Here is a 17,364-nt window from a genome sequence, read left to right on the forward strand (position 1 = left end):
CTCAATATTTGTTGCAGCTCAATTCACAATAGCTAAGACATGGAATCAACCTAAATGTCCATCAACGGATGACTGGATAAAGAAACTACGGGATATGTACTCTATGGAACACTATACAGCAGTAAAAAACAATGAAATTCGGGCATTTACAACAAAATGGAGGAAGCTGGAAAACATCATGCTGAGTGAAGTAAGCCAGTCCAGAAGGGACAAATATTACATGTTCTCCCTGATCGATGGCAACTAAACGAGCACCTAAAATGATACCCATTGAAGTGAAATGGACACTATAAGAGACAATGAGCAGCCCTTGTCTAGACTGTTGAGAAACAACTTACTATTTTGTTCCTTTAGTATTTTTGTTGTTGTTGTTGTTGTTGTTGCTCGGTTTGCTCTACACAAGACCACTGGTTGAACTCTGCAATCAATGCACAACCATTCTTAAGCGTTTAAAAATTAACAGAAAATTGATCTCTGTGAAACATAGGAGTGGAAATAAGAGAGGGAGGAGATATATAGGACGGCACATACTCACTCAGACCTACCTCCAATGGTGGAACTAGAAATGTGCCAGGGGATTTCAACTCAACCTTACCAAGGAGGCAGGTACCAATGCCAGCACACTTGGTAAAGTGATAAGTATAAATACACAACTGATCAAAAAGATAGGGTAAGTGTCGAAGAGATTACACAAATAAGACCAGTGTAAGCAAATAATGAAGGATAGAATCAAAAGGGAGAGAATGATCCTGCAGGGGAAGCAGGACACACAGCAGACTCATAGAACGGCAAATGCCCAAAATAGCACTCCTGCCTCAGAATCAACCCTTGGGACATTCGGATCTGACTAAAAGGTCCATGAGAGTCTCACAGGCATGGAAAACCATGACATGGTGGCAAAAAAAAAATCTGACTAAACAAATTCAGAGTTGGTGAACTCAAGGGGCTTCCATAGCCTAGACAGCTCATAGCAAGAGTCTCGGGTGATTGCTGACATCATAAATAAGAGTGCCAATTGTTAAATCAACAACGGGAGTCACTGGGTTCATGCTCCCCATGTAGGATCTCTGTCCTTAATGTGTTTAACTATGAAACTCAAAAACAACACTACTTGTCGAACAATACCCTATACCTGGTTCGGTTGTGTGAGTGCAGCCTGTTGAAATCCTTGCTTAGTATATACTAAGTTGATCTTCAGTATATGAAGGTAATTGAAAATGAAACGTGATGAAGGGCGGGATGGGAGAGGGAGTGGGTGAGGGGAGGGCCACGGGAGGGAGAGAGGTTGGGGGGGAAGCCACAACAATACAAAAGTTGCGTTTTATTTTCTACTTAAAACTATTGGTTGAACTCTGTAATTAATACACAATTACTCTTAGGTGTTTAATTAATGCTATAACTAGTACTCAAATAGTATTTTACACTTTGTGTTTCTGTGTGGGAGCAAAATGTGGAAATCTTTACTTAATATACGGTAAATTGATCTTCTGTATATAAAGATAATTGAAAATTAATCTTGATATGAAGGGGAAGGGGAGAGGGAGTAGGAAAGGGGAGCGTTGTGGGTGGGAGGGAAGTTACGGGGGGGAGGACGCTATTGTAATCCATAAGCTGTACTTTGGAAATTTATGCTCATTAAATTAAAAAAAAAAAAAAAAAACAATATGGGCCGGCGCCGCGGCTCAATAGGCTAATCCTCTACCTGTGGCGCTGGCACACTGGGTTCTAGTCCCGGTCGGGGTGCCAGATTCTGTCCCAGTTGCTCCTTTTCCAGTCCAGCTCTCTGTTGTGGCCCAGGAAGGCAGTGGGCGATGGCCCAAGTCTTTGGACCCTGCACCCACATGGGAGACCAGGAGAAGCTTGGTTCCTGGCTCCAGATCAGTGCAGTGCGCCAGCCGCAGCGGCCATTCGGGGGTGAACCAATGGAAGGAAGACCTTTCTCTTTGTCTCTCTCTCTCACTGCCCACTCTGCCTGTCAAAAACAAAAACAAAAAACAATATGCTAGCTGATCTCAAAGTCCCCCTTGTTATGATCACCACTACCAGTAAGAACACACTTAGATGATATCCATACTTCTTGGTAGAGCATCCTTTAAAACAATGAAAATTTCTGAAGTGTTATATTCCCATGAAAAACTGTAAATGATTCTTTGTACTACACCTACAGAATTCATAATTTTTCACTGGCAGATAACCTTGTACTTTTGTCTATCAGACAACTTCAGTTTCACTTTATAGTCTGATTTCTGAGAAATTCTGGTGAATTCTTTAATCCAGTCTATTATTTTGTTCCATATTTGTGCCCTTTGTGGCTTTAGAAAACATTTGTGCCTTCATTCAATATATTCATAATTCCAGAGGTGCCAGGGTGGCTCAAAAATCTGAAATGCCTCCTTCATTCAGTTAATAATATAAGTCAATACTTGTCAATAAAAATCTTCTAGGGTGTTGGTAATGTTTGTTTCATTGCCTTGTGTTTACAGGAGAAGTTTACAATAGGGACACTTGTTGAGCCAAACACTTGTGTGTATAATTATTTTTACAAAATGGAATAGAACAGAATCCAAATATAAATCCAGATACATCTAGTATATAATAAAGGCATTAGTCTAAGTCAGCGAGGAAAAATTAGATTTAGCAGAGTCAATTGGATACCTATTAGGAAAAAAAAGAATCCTGAATTAACTTAGAGTATATTTTACAGTTGTATTGTAGTGTTTACTTTTATCAGTGTAGGATTTCTAGCCTTTGAATGGTAAAACGTTCGGCCTTTAACATTGCAACTTGGTACTGTTGCTTGTCATTTCCCGATTTTAAAACTTTAATTACATCATTTGCTTTTCATTTCCCCATTGCTCGATTTGTAAACAATTATTTATACTTAAACCTCTTTCTAAAACCTCTTACTGTGACTTAATCAGTCCTTTTATTTTCTTCTTTTATTCTTTCTGAAGGAGCCCAACCACTCCGCTCCAGAGGAGCACATGCCCAACCCACCAACTAAAGGACAATGCTGCGTCACAGGTGACAGTGCACACAGGAATCCTGTCAGCCCCCAGGGCCTAGCCTCTTAACTGCTCAACTATGCAGCTAAGAACTAAGGATGCCCTCTTGCCCAACTCACCAACTCAGGAGCAAGTAGAATGAGAAAGTAAGACTTCAGCTCTTCACCCCATCCCAGACCCCAAACCATCTGCAAGTGAAACAACCCTGCCCCCGCTTTAGACACTAATTGGTTCATTTCATGGTTTTATGGTGTTATTTCAGAACCTCTGGTAGGTTTTGCACAACTATGAAACAAGCTTCCAAGCATTATAAGGGTGAATTGGGCAAGTGGGCATCCTTAATTCTTTTTTTTTTTTTTTTTTTTTTTTGACAGGCAGAGTGGACAGTGAGAGAGACAGAGAAAAAGGTCTTCCTTTTCCGTTGGTTCATCCCCTAATGACCTCTGCGGCCAGCGCGCCAATCTGAAGCCAGGAGCCAGCTGCTTCTCCTGGTCTCCCATGCGGGTGCAGGGCCCAAGGACTTGGGCCATCCCCCACTGCCCTCCCCCCCAGCCACAGAAGAGAGCTGGACTGGAAGAGGTGCAACCGGGACAGAATCCAGCGCCCCAACTGGGACTAGAACCTGGGGTGCCGGCGCCACAGGCAGAGGATTAGCCTATTGAGCTGCAGCGCCGGCCAACATCCTTAGTTCTTAGCTGCAGAGTTGAGCAGTTACGAGGCTAGGCCCTGGAGGCTGGCAGGATTCATGCGTGCACTGTCACCTGTGACACAGCATTGGTCTAGCAGTTAAGGCACTCACGTCTCACACTGAATGTCTGGATTCAGTTTCTAACTCTGGCTCCTGACTCCAGCCTCCCACAGATGCAGACTTTGAGAGGCAGCAGCGATGGTTTGGGTAACTTGGTCCCTGGCTCATCCTGGGCCATGGCAAGCATTTGGGGGATGAACTCACAGATTGCAGCACTGTCCCTGCCTCTCAACCACAGAGAGGGAGGACGGGAAGGAAGAAGACATGTTATGCCAAACCAGAGTGGGGCAGAGGCAGCAAAGAGTACAAGCTGTGTGATGAACAGTTCTTCTGTCAGTGTTCAAAATACTGAGGAGGCATTTGCACTACTCTTGGGAGACCTCAAAAACAGACTTCGCATGCCCATGTACCCTGAGGCCAACTTAACGAAGAAAAGAGACTATTTTAGTGACTGAATATTTTTATCCAAGAAAAACTGAACAATGCTTAAGGAACCATTAAAGTGATAAGAACAGATCATACTTACAGTGGATGATATAGAAAGTTAATCCCCCCATATCAAGAGGTGAGATGAAGTTCAAGCCAACTAAAAATGGTAATTTAAGATTTGCCTAAAAATTTAAAGTCTGTTCAAGTTCATATCACTATTCTAGACTAAAAGTGAGTCTTCACTGATCTGTTTGAGTGCTTCTTAAAAAAAGGGAGAGACAGAGGGAGAGGAAGAACTGGTTCCCTCTTAGTGCTCAGACTCAAGCCAAAGTCATCAATTGTAAAAAGCTTCCTTTTATGAAATTTCCTAAAGATGTGCTTGGAAGGAACAGAGACTCTGGAACAGGGCTGCCTGGATTAAGTTTTTAGAACTGCCACTTACAACCTGTGTAACCTTGAGAAAACGCCATCTGTTTCCATTTACTTGTTTTTAAAATTTGAATAAGAACATCTTTTTGGTAAAGGTAGCTGCCAATTATTTGCTACTCCTGCTATGTCTTTGTCAATTAAGCAGACCCTATGACCTCCTGAACAGCTGCATACAGAAGTGGAATTATGCTGAAGAAACCCACAGTTCCTGCTGCTTCCTCCAAGGTCTCTGGCGTTAGGCATCCAGCCACTATTCTGTAATAACTCAAGTAGCTCCGTGGAGCAGCCACAAAGGAACCACGCCCCCCGTCATCATCACTGGCTGAGCTCCTAGGCAACAACGAGCATCAGTGTCAAAGGTGAGTTTCCTCGAAAGCTGAGGTAACTCACCTGTCACCAGTTGGAACAGACGTGAGTTAAATGAGCCAGCCTCCAAACTGTGGTTACAGTACTGCCTTGTGAGCCGAACAAGAGGTTGTTTTATGTCACAGTTCTATATGGTTTGTTACTCAGAAACAGACACCCGTAACAGAATTTGGTGTCCAGAAATTACAAAAACCTAAAACACATGGCACTAGTTTTAGCACCGGGTAGCAGGTCGAAGTTGGAAGACCCTTTTCTTACCGAGGGCCAGTCTGGCACTTAGAAGTCATTGAAGACCATAATTTATTCAAGTTTTTGAAGCATAGACATTAGAAAGTGTAAGATAATTCAGGGGAAAAAATCAATTAGACTGCAATAGAGTTCGCTGTTTTAGATTTAAAGCATTATAAAATGGGATCAAGAACATCTTAAAGTTCTAGAGATTAATTAACACTGGAATAGAAATGGCTGGGAAGATTTGCCAAGTAACAGTCAATACATCACCCAGAGTTTTTCTCCACTGACAAAACAATAAAACATATGCTTAAATAGAAGCAGCAAGGAGACAGGCCAAATTTAAAACACTTGCCAATAGTTCTGGGGAACTGTGTGTAAATCAGTCATGGTTACTCCAGGAACTATGTGGCCTCAGTATTTAATTGCATGCTTTCAGCTGCAAGCAACTGGTGACTAATGGCTTCAATCTTGCAAATACATACAAAGGTACTTGGAGAAGCATGTAGAAAATTGAGATTAAAAGTTTATGTTGATGAAAAAAAGAAAAAATTATGAAATCCATGCAACTTTTTCATCATTTGCAACTTCTATGAACTTTGTGAAGAACCCTCATACGCATTGATTTAAAATTTTTGCACAATGTTTTAAAATTCCATTTTCCATCAATTTGTTGATGTATTTGCATATTAAACAGCAAGGAGACCAAGACCACTGCAAGATTAACTGGACCACCAGCCCACTTACATCATCAACAGTCCAAGTCCTCTGACCCTCTTGGCACTGCTCACAACTCACTGGGGAGAACTTACTCACCTGACTATACCCAGCCACATGAAAGACCAAAACACAGTTTCTTGTTGATCAGGAAACCGTCTCACAGAGAAGGAAAAAATCAGGTTTGAGGAGCAAACCACAATTGTGCACAAAGAGTCAGCAGCAAACAGCAATCAACTCTTGTGTTTTTGCTATATTTTAAGATTTGTTTATTTGGGGGCCAGCACTGTGGAACACTGGGTTAATCCTCCACCTGCAGCACTAGCATCCCATATGGGTGTTGGTTCTAGTCCCGGTTGCTCCTCTTCTAGTCCAGCTCTCTACTGTGGCCCAGGAAAGAAGTGAAGGATGGCCCAAGTGCTTGGGCCTCTGCACCTGCATGGTAGACCAGGAGGAAGCACCTGGCTCATGGCTTCGGATTGGTGCAGTTGCAGCCTTTTGGGGAGTGAACCAATGGAAGGAAGACCTTTCTCTCTGTCTCTCTCACTGTAATTCTGTCAAATAAATAAAATCTTTAAAAAAAAAAGACTTCTTTATTTGAAAGGCAGAGTTAGAGAGAGACAGAGAGAGAGAGGTCTTCCATCTGCTAGTTAACTCCCCAAATGGGCCAAACCACCGGAGCTGCGCCGATCTGAAGCCAGGGGCGGGATGGGAAGTGGAGCAGCCCAGACTGGAACCGGCAGCCATATGAGATACTGGCACACAGAGTACATGTCCAGCCATCTCGTCAGGGTCCCTGGCCAGAGTACATTTTCCTGGCCCCAGCTCACCAGGACAAGATGGGGATATTTCCAACCATATGGTTGTTATTGGAAAGCACTGCCTACCTAGTTGCCCAAGCTCACTTTCTAGTCCAAAGCCCACTTCTGGAGGCTTCTTTCTCTGATGAGCAGCTGTGTAAGGGCATGCTCCTTTCAACAGAACCCCAACAAGATCACGTATTTGACAACAGGACCTGCCCCCACCACAGGAGAACAACGAACAGCTGTCACTTCATGTTTACCTTTTTAGTCTTAAAATGTTTAAATACTTAAAAAATGTATAATGAATCATTTTCATTTTGAAGAAATATATTAAATTCACTCTGAATAATGTTTTCTTGGTGTGGACTACTGCTCTACAACTGGAATCAAATATTCCATTGAAAAAGTTTGTTGGGAGGTTCCAAGATGGCAGAATATGGAGGGAGCTCACTGATAGTCCAGGAAAAGATAGTTTAATAAAAGTGGAGATAGTGTAGTCTCAGGGAAGAGTTAGGGAAAACATGGCAGAGGAAACTCTTCCAGAATTAGAGGGACACGGTGGATCTACATGGAGGGCACAGGTGCCCATGGCTCGGGACCCCAGCTGCCTAGTCTACACACCAGCCCTGGAAAGAGAGGTGAGACGAAACCTCAGTAGCCTGAGACATAGGTAGAAAAGCAGCAGGAAGAGCCTAGAGGGGATGAGGCTTGAAGCCCCATGGGGGAAAGTATACCAGCCTAACTAGAGGAGAGAAAAAATAAAAGCGATGGTACGGACACATTCTCTTTCTCCACTCACCTTACAAAGGTGAGTGAGCAAATAGAGCAGGCACAATTTTGGACATATGTAACAGCTGTGCCAGGTCAAGGCTGCACCCACCCTCAGCTGAGCAGAAAAACCTGACTCTGCTGGGGAATAATAACAGGAGACTAAGACCTAGTGAATGTGTGGAGCTTATGAACCAGGACTGTGAAAAAAAAAATAAAACTGAGGATGTGTGGGAGAACTCATGGTGTGGCTGAGACGTGAGTAGTCTCGGTGGGAGACACTACAAGCTCAGGCAGCCCTGGCTACCTGTGAGAGATACTGTTGGGGAATCGGAGCTTACACTGAGGACTGCACAGATCCTTTGTGTGGTCCTTGGGACAGAGCAGACAAATGTTATACCTACTGGGGCTAGCGCTCAGGCACTGATTGCCGTCGAGGAGAAGAGCTCAGCTTAGTGGAATTACTTCCCTTCTGGTTAAAAAAAAGATTTACCATGCCAAACCTGGGTGTGTCACCTTAGGAACACCCTTAACCCTGAAGAACTGAACATAACCCTCTGGCCACACCCACCACAAGCCTCTAGAGATTCACCAAAAGCAGACAGTCCACTTAATCTAGAGTCATAGTATAATGAGAAAAGCCACCACAGTGGAAAAAAAAAAAAAACAATCTCCACAATGCCAAACAACAAATGCAAAAAACAAGCAAACAAGAACAAGGAAGACATGATGCTCCCAAAAGAACATGAAACTGAAATACAAGATTATTATGATGATGAGATAGAGGAAATGCAAGAAATGGAACTCAAAAAATTTATAAGAATATTTAGAAGTAATCAAAAACAAATTCATGAATTATTGAAATCCATGCAAGTCATGACAGAAAATCTTTCTCATGAAAATGAAATCTTAAGAAGGAATCAAAATGAAATGAGGAATTCAATAGAACAAATAAAAAACATATTTGAGAGCCTTAAAATCAGAATAAGTGAGGCAGAAGAGAGAATATTGGACTTAGAAGACAAAGCACAGGAAAGCATACCGTCAAACCAAAGAAAAGAGGAGGAAATTAGAAATCTCAAAAATGTTGTTGGGAATCTACAGGATACTATTAAAAAAAATTCAGGTTCTAGGAGTTCCTGAAGGCATGGAGAGAGAGAAAGGATTAGAAGGCCTTTTTAGTGAGATACTAGCAGAAAACTTTCTGGCTTTGGAAAAAGAAAGAGACATCCAAGTACAGGGAGCACACACAACTCCCAATAAACATAACCAGAAGAGAGACTGCCATGACACATTGTAATCAAACCTACCACAGTGAAACATAAAGAAAAGATTCTAAAATGTGCAAGAGAAAAATGTCAGGTTACTCTTAAAGGATCTCCAATTAGACTCACAGCATACTTCTCAGCAGAAACCCTACAGGCTATGAGGTAGTGGAGAGATACAGCCCATACTAAGAGACAAAAACTGCTATCCCAGAATATTTTATCCTGCAAAGCTCTCATTTGTGAATGAAGGTGAAATAAAGACCTTTCATAGCAAACAGAAACTGAAAGAATTTTTCAACACTTGTCAATCCCTACAAAAGATGCTTAAAGATGTGTTATACACAGAAACACAGTCATCAATATGAAAGAAGGTAAAGGAATAAAATCTTTCAGTAAAAGATCACAGGAAGTTCAAAGTATATATTAGAAATATCTTTGGAAAATGGCAGGCAAAGTTACTACTTACCAAGAGTCACATTGAACGTTAATGGCCTCAACTCTCCAGTTAAAAGACACAGACTGGCTGAATGGATTAAAAAACAAAACCCATCCATTTGCTGCTTACAAGAAACACATCTTTCCAACAAAGGTGCATGCAGACTGAAAGTGAAAGGTTGGAAAAGATATTCCATGCCAACAGAAACCAAAAAAGAGCTGGTGTGGCCATCTTAATATCATAATAAATATCATAATAAACTTTAACACAAAAAACTGTTAAGAGAGACAAAGAGGGGCACTATATAATGATTAAGAGATCAATTCAACAGGTAGATGTAACTATTATAAATGTATATGCACCTAATTACAGGGCACTGGGTTATTTAAAAGATATGTTAAGGGACTTAAAGGAAGACTTAGAATCCAATACAATAGTATTGGGAGACTTCAGTACTCCACTTTCAGCAATGGACAGATCAACAAGACAGAAGATCAACAAGGAAACAGCAGATTTAATCGACACTATAGAACAAATGGATCTAACAGATATCTACAGAACTTTTCATCCTTCACTTGAAGAATACACATTCTTCTCATCAGAACATGGAACTTACTGTAGGATTGACCTCATACTAGGCCATAAAGCAAGTCTTAGCACATTCAAAATAATCAAAATCATACCATGCATCTTCTCAGATCACAATGGAATGAAGCTGGAAATTAGGGACTCAGGAATCCCTAGAGCTTATGCAAACACATGGAGACTGAACAACATGCTCCTGAATGAACACTGGGTCACAGAAGAAATCAAAAGAGAAATCAAAAACTTTCTGGAAGTAAATGAGGATAATAACACAACATATCAAAACTTATGGGATACAGAAAAAGCAGTGTTAAGAGGAAAGTTTATATCAATAGGTGCCTACATCAAGAAATTGGAAAGGCACCAAATAAATGAGCTTTCAATGCATCTCAAGGATGTAGAAAAACTGCAGCAAACCAGACCCAAATCTAGTAGGAGAAGAGAAATAATTAAAATCAGAGAAGAAATCAACAGAGTTGATTCCAGAAAACATTACAAAAGATCATCCAAACAAAGAGCTGGTTTTTTGAAAAAATAAACGAAATTGACACACCATTGGCCCAACCAACTAAAAAAAGAGAAAAGCCCCAAATCAATAAAATCAGAGGTGAAAAGGGGAATTTAACAACAGACACCACAGAAATAAAAAGAGTCATGAGAAATTACTACAAAGAGTTGTATGCCAGCAAACAGGTAAATCTATCAGAAATGGATAGATTCCTGGACACATTCAACCTACCTAAATGGAACCATGAAGACACAGAAAACCTAAACAGAACCATAACTGAGACAGAAATTGAATCAGTCATAAAGTCCCTCCCAACAATGAAAAGCCCAGGACCAGATGGATTCACTGCTGAATTCTACCAGACATTTAAAGAAGAACTCCAATACTTCTCAAACTATTGAAAACAAACAAAAAAGAGGGAATCCTCCCAAATTCTTTCTATGAAGCCAGCATCACCTTAATCCCTAAGCCTGAATCCACCTCAGGGTTGGTAGAGGTGCCCAGAACTGCAGAAAGAAAACACAACAAAGAACCAGTGAGAGGAAAGTTGCTGCCACTGTCACTACTTCACCCGCCCCTCCCTAAGAAGGACAGGTGAGATGAATGGGAAAGCAAAGCAAAGCAAATAGTGCTTGCTGCTGTAAGTGGGAAGAGGGTGTGATCCTGGAGGACGAACTGAGAGATTGAACACACCACAATCCCTCGGTGTCTTCACCCCCCCCCCAACAACTGGAGCTGCAGCAGGCAGAGAGCAGCCATCTTGTTTGTTTACATTCGGGAGTAAAAGAGGGTGGGCTCTCCTTTTGCCTCCTGAATACAAACTTCAGTGGAAGGAACCATCCCACCCAGGGACAAGGACCACAGCAGTTCAAAGTGACTCCCCACTTGTCACACAGGGGGCACAGTGATGAGGGGGCAGTGCAACGGAGTCCCAGGTGCTCTCAGGCAAACAAAGGAACAGGGAGAACAGCCCTAGGGTGTGGAGCTTAGTACCTCAAAGCCCAGGTACCAGTCTACTCAAGTACCACCTCCCTCAGTTACCAGAAATAAACTCTAGAAGGTGGAGCTGCCTGCTTACACTGGCAATTGGCACAGACTCATAGCAGCCCATAGCAGAGGGAAACCAACCTAAAAATTAAACCAAACAGAAATGCCGAAGAACAAAGGAAAAATCCTGAACAAGAATATAAAAGAACCTATGAACTCACCAATAGAGCAGGCTAAACCATCCATAATAGGGGCTGAAAAAGAAGAATTTGAAGACATGCCAAAAAAAGAATTCAGAAAATTAATAATTACATTACTTAGAAGCAATGAGAAACAGATTCAAGATCTGAACGAAAAGCACACCCAAAGATTAGAGATCCTAAAGAGAAGCCAGAATGGATTAAAGATCTAAATCTATGCCACGGCACCATCAAATTAATCAAGAGCATAGTGGAAACCCTTCAAGACAAAGGAACAGGCAAAGAATTCCTGGAAAAGACCCCAGAGGCACGGGTCGTCAAAGCCGAAATGAACAATTGGGATTACCTCAAATTTAGAAGACTTTTTTACACCAAAAGAAACAGTCAGGAAAGTGAAGAGACAATCGACAGAATGGGAGAAATTATTTGCAAACTACACAACTGATAAAGGATTAACAACTAGAATCTATAAAATGATCAAGAAACTCCACAGCAACAAAATACCCAATAAAAAGATGGTCCAAGGACCTTTACAGACATTTTTCAAAAGAGAAACCCAAATGGCCAACAGACACATGAAAAAATGTTCAAGATCACTAGCAATCAGGGAACTGCAAATCAAAACCACAATGAGGCTTCACCTCACCCCAGTTAGAGTGGCCCTCATACAGAAATCAACAAACAACAAATGCTGGAGAGGATGTGGGGGAACGGGCACCTTAACCCATTGTTGGTGGGAATGTTCACTGGTAAAGCCACTGTGGAAAACAGTATGGAGATACCTCAAAAACCTGAGTATAGACCTACCATATGCCCCAGCCATTCACTACTGGGAGTTTACCCAAGGGAAATGAAATCAGTAAAAAAAAAAAAAAAAAAAAAAAAAAGATCTGCACCTCCATGCTTATTGCAGCTCAATTCACAACAGCTAAGACATGGAAACAACCTAAATGTCCATCAACTGAAGACTAAATAAAGAAATTGTGGGATATATACACTGAAAAATACTACACAGCAGTAAAAAAGGATGAAATCTGATTCTTTGCAACAAAATGGAGCTAGCTGGAAAACCTCATAGTTAGTGAAATAACCCAGTCCCAAAGAGACAAACACCCTATGTTTTCCCTGATTCAGGAGAATTAACAGCACAGCTAAAGTGAAAGCTATAGAAGTTAAATAGTCACTTTTAGAACAAATGTCCTCAAGAATCCTTGACCTGATTGTCAAGAGACAATTAACTATTGTTACTTTTTACTGTGTATATCCTTTTGGTTTTTTTTTTTTTTCATTTTCCTCTATTTTATTTCCCTCTCATCTCTCCACCTCACACTATAGGCTGACGCTCTATGTAATACAGAGTTAATTACATGTATTTAAAAAGCAATTGGAAAAAGATACCAGTTAAAAACAAGGGAGGGAATAAGAGATGCAGGAGATAGTCTAAAACTGTAAAACACTATAGTTCTGCATACAGGCATATAGACTTACCTCTTAGGGTACAGCCTAAGAACTAATCATGGGGCTCCAAAACCGTAAGAATCAGTGGTATAAAGAAATGATGAACTTAAATGTTAAAGGCAACAGATGGACTGGTTTAAGTTTAAAAGGGATGACATAAATAACAGCAAAAACCCTGTAAAAATAATAGAATTAAAAAAGGAAGGAAGGACCAACATGGGAAGCAGTCCACACAGCAGACTCCTAGAATGACTCTCGCAGTAAATAACACTCTGACCTCAGAATCAACCCTTAAGGCTTCCTGGCTGGGCTGAAAGGCCTACAAGAGCATTTCAGGCATGGAAAAAAAATCCTACACCAAGGATCACAGTGAGACCTCAGAGGAAAGGAAGGGTCATCAAAGAAGGAGACACTCTTCTCTGAAGGGAGAGGAGAACATCCTCTTTGCTTATGGCCATGCCCAAATAACGACAGAGTCTATGGTCACAAAAGGCCTCCAAAGCCCTGGCAGCCCACCACAAGAGCCTCAGATGACCACTGACATCATAAAACAGAGTGTTAATTGTTAAGGGAACAACAGTAGTCACTGTGCACTTGCTCCCCAGGTAGGACCTCTGTCTCTATTGAATTACAATATGAGAATTAACTGCAAATTCTCTCCCCAAACTGTACTCTATATGTTGTGTGTGGGCATGGGGGCAAACTTTTGAAATCTATGATTAGCATAGAGTTGGTCCTCTGTATATAAAGTCATACTAAAAATGATCCATAATGAAGAAGGATATGGGAAAGGGAATGGGAGGTGGAAGGGAGTGGGTGGAGGGCATGGGGGAAAGAACCACTGTATTCCTAAAGTTGTATTTATATAAAAATGCATTCATTAAATAAAAAAAGAAAAAATTATGGGATATGTACTCTATAGAATACTATACAGTAGTAAAAAAAATAAAATCAGGTCATTTGTAACAAAATGGAGGAATCTGGAAAACATCATGCTGAGTGAAATAAGCCAGTCCCAAAGGGACAAATATCATATGTTCTCCCTGATTGGTGACAACTAACTGAGCACCTAAAAGGAATCCTGTTGAAGTGAAATGGACACTATGAGACACAATGACTTGATCAGCCCTTGTCCTGACTGTTGAGGAACAACTTTTATTCCTTTTAGTATTTTTTGTTCTACTTAATATCATTGGTTGAACTCTTTAACACACAATTATTCTTAGTCATTTAAATTTAACTGAAAAGTGATCCTTGTTAAATATAAGAGTGGGAATAAGAGAGGGAAGAGAATACAGTTTGGAACATGCTCACTCGGACTTACCCCTAATGGTAGAGCTAGAAACGTGTCAGGGGATTCCAATTCAATCCCATCAAGGTGGCATGTACCAATGCCATCTCACTAGTCAAAGTGATCAGTTTCAGTTCATAATTGATCATAATGATAGGATTAAGTGTCAAAGGGATCACATAAACAAGACTAGTGTCTGTTAATAATAACTGATAGAATTAAAAAGGAGAGAACTATCCAACATGGGACGTGGGATACACAGCAGACCCATAGAATGGCAGATGTCCTAAACAGCACTCTGGCCTCAGAATCAGCTCTTAAAGCATTTGGATCTGGCAAAAAAGCCCATGAGAGTATTTCAGGCATGGAAAGCCAAGACACTCTGGGAAAAAAAAAAAAAAAAAAAAAAAAAAAAAGACGTAAATGAAAGATCTCTGTGAGTGAGATCCCAGCAGAAAGAACAGGCCATCAAAGAAGGAAGTACCTTTCTCTGAAGGGAGGAGAGAACTTGCACTTTGACTATGGCCTTGTCTAAATAAGATTGGAGTTTGTAAACTCAAGAGGCTCCCATAGCTTTGGCAGCTCATGACAAGAGCCTTGGGTGATTACTGACGTCATAAACAAGAGTGTCAATTGTTAAATCAACAACAGGAGTCACTGTGTACTTACTTCCCATGTAGGATCTCTGTCCTTAATGTGTTGTACTATGTGAAATAATGGTAAAACTACTACTCAAACAGTACTCTATACTTTGTGTCTGTGTGGGTGCAGTCTGTTGAAATCTTTACTTAATATATGATCTTCTGTACATAAAGATAATTGGAAATGAATCTTGATGAAGAATGGGATGGGAGAGGGAGTGGGAGTTGGGATGGTTGCGTGTGGGAGGGATGTTATGGGGGGAAAAGACGTTATAATCCAAAAGTTGTACTTCGGAAATTTATACTTATTAAATAAAAGTTGAAAAAAATTAAATGTCATATCAAAATTTAAAAAAAAGTTTGTTTCAATTAAATCAAAATTGAACCTTAGACAATTTGTAATACTATAAACCTATGTAAAGCAATGTAATGGAAGGGAATGTTTGATCTCACAAAATCAGTATTTGTTTGCTTAATTAAGTGCTCTGAACAAAAAAATCCAATGTTTCAGTTTCCTGATATTACTGTAACAAATTACCACAAACTTCATGGCTTGAAACAACACACAGTTATTCTCTCACAGTGCTGGACTTCAGCAATCTGAACTGGAACTGACATTGACATAGCAGTTAAGACATTGCTTCAGACTTCTTCATCCCATACGGGAATGCCTGGCTTTGAGTTCATGCTCCACTCCCAATTCTAGCTCCTACTAATGCATACCCTGTGAGGCAGCAGGTGATGGATCAGATTACTTGGGTCCCTGCCACCCACATCGGAGATTCAAGTCGAGTTCGAGGCTCTTGGCTTTGGCCTGGTCCATCCCCAGCTGTTGTGGGTTTGAGCAGTGAATCAGTGAATAAAATATTTCTCTGACTTTCAAATAAATAATAATAATAATAAAAGCCTGCTGCAACTTCTATTTAATATTACTAAGAGCCACCACACTTCTTCCTGACAAGGCTGTTTGCATAAAGGTTGAGAGAGAGAGAGCATGAGCCATGGGATTAATTTACCTCTGCCACCGTGATTGACTGCAGAGCAGCTGTCAGGCAACTCAAGTGTCTCCAATCTCCATCACAAATTACCCTAAATGGCTCTGAAGATAAACTTGCCAAGTCTGTTCTGCCTAGCAGCTCCGACAGGAAAACATGCAATTGACTTAAGTGAAAAACAAGAGGACCCATTTGGGGTCTTCAAAATGAAACTGCTTTGGCGCCTTTGTTGATGCTGACAATTCCCCGGATATATCAGGTGCATGAACCCTTTACGTGCACCGTTCTTACAGATTTCATGATTTGGCAATGCAAAGTTGAGTTTGCCTAATAACAGATTAAAGTACAGCCACAAAGAGATTCATAGTGTCAATAAAAAAAATGGATCACATGTTGGAGTGAATGACTTCTTTAAAAAAAATGTATTTGAAAGGCACAGTTACAGAGAGAAGGGGAAAGAGGGCAAGAGAAATCTTCCATCTACTGGTTCACTCCCCTAAATAGCTGCAATAGCCGGGACTGGGCCAGGTTGAAGCCTGGAGCCTGAAACTCTATCCGGGTCTCCCACATGGGTCCAGAGGCCCAAGCACTTGGGCCATCTTCCACTGCTTTCACAGGCATGTTAGCAGGGAGCCAGATGGGAAGTGGAGCAGCCAGTACTGGAAACTGTGTTCACATGGGATGCTGGTGTTGCAGGCAGTGGGTTCACCCACAGCACCACAAAGCTGGCCTCTGTCTATCATTCTTAATGCAAAGTTATCCCCAGAACTGGTGCCCCACTTTTCCAGAGAGGTGCATTGTGCGGCCACCCTAAGACAATGTATGAATGATGGTAGACAACATAATTGCCTGGACCATGAGGAAGTTGCATAATAAGCATTTTGAAGTTGGGGCAAAAGGCATAAAGAAAAATACCAATGGGGTGGAGCTTTTTCTGTTGCTTTTCATTTTTATTTTTAATTTATATGGCTGTGGGGGCTTGCTAAGAGTAGCCTTTCATTGCTGACTATCTGTAATGATTGACAGTGTAAAAGAAGAATAAGAATGCTTTGAAGAACTGGAAGGGAACATGTGTTAGCAGTAACCTGAGCTGTTTATATGAAGAGTGCTTTATTTCCTGTTTATTATTTTCAGCTACTTGAAAGAGGGAGAGAGAGCAAGCAATCTTTCATCTGCTGGTTCACTCCCCAAATGCCTTCAGCAGCCAAGGCTGGGCCAGGCTGAAGCCAACAGCCAGGAACCCTAACCTGGCCCCCATCGTGAGTGGCGGGCACCCAAGTACTTCAGCAATCATCCACTACCTCCCAAGCACCTCAGCAGGAAGCTGGATCAGAAGCAGAGCAGCCGGTACTCAGATATGGGAGGCAGGTGTCCCCAGCAGCGGCTTTGCCCTTTGTACCACATGCTGGCCCCAGCAAGAGGACTTCACATGCTACTGCCAGAGAATGTAAATGATCCCATGTGCAGCCCCTACCAGAAGGGTCCTGTGAATGGACAAC

This window comes from Oryctolagus cuniculus, chromosome 16 (genome assembly GCF_964237555.1).
Source record: "Oryctolagus cuniculus chromosome 16, mOryCun1.1, whole genome shotgun sequence".
Taxonomy (NCBI): domain Eukaryota; kingdom Metazoa; phylum Chordata; class Mammalia; order Lagomorpha; family Leporidae; genus Oryctolagus; species Oryctolagus cuniculus.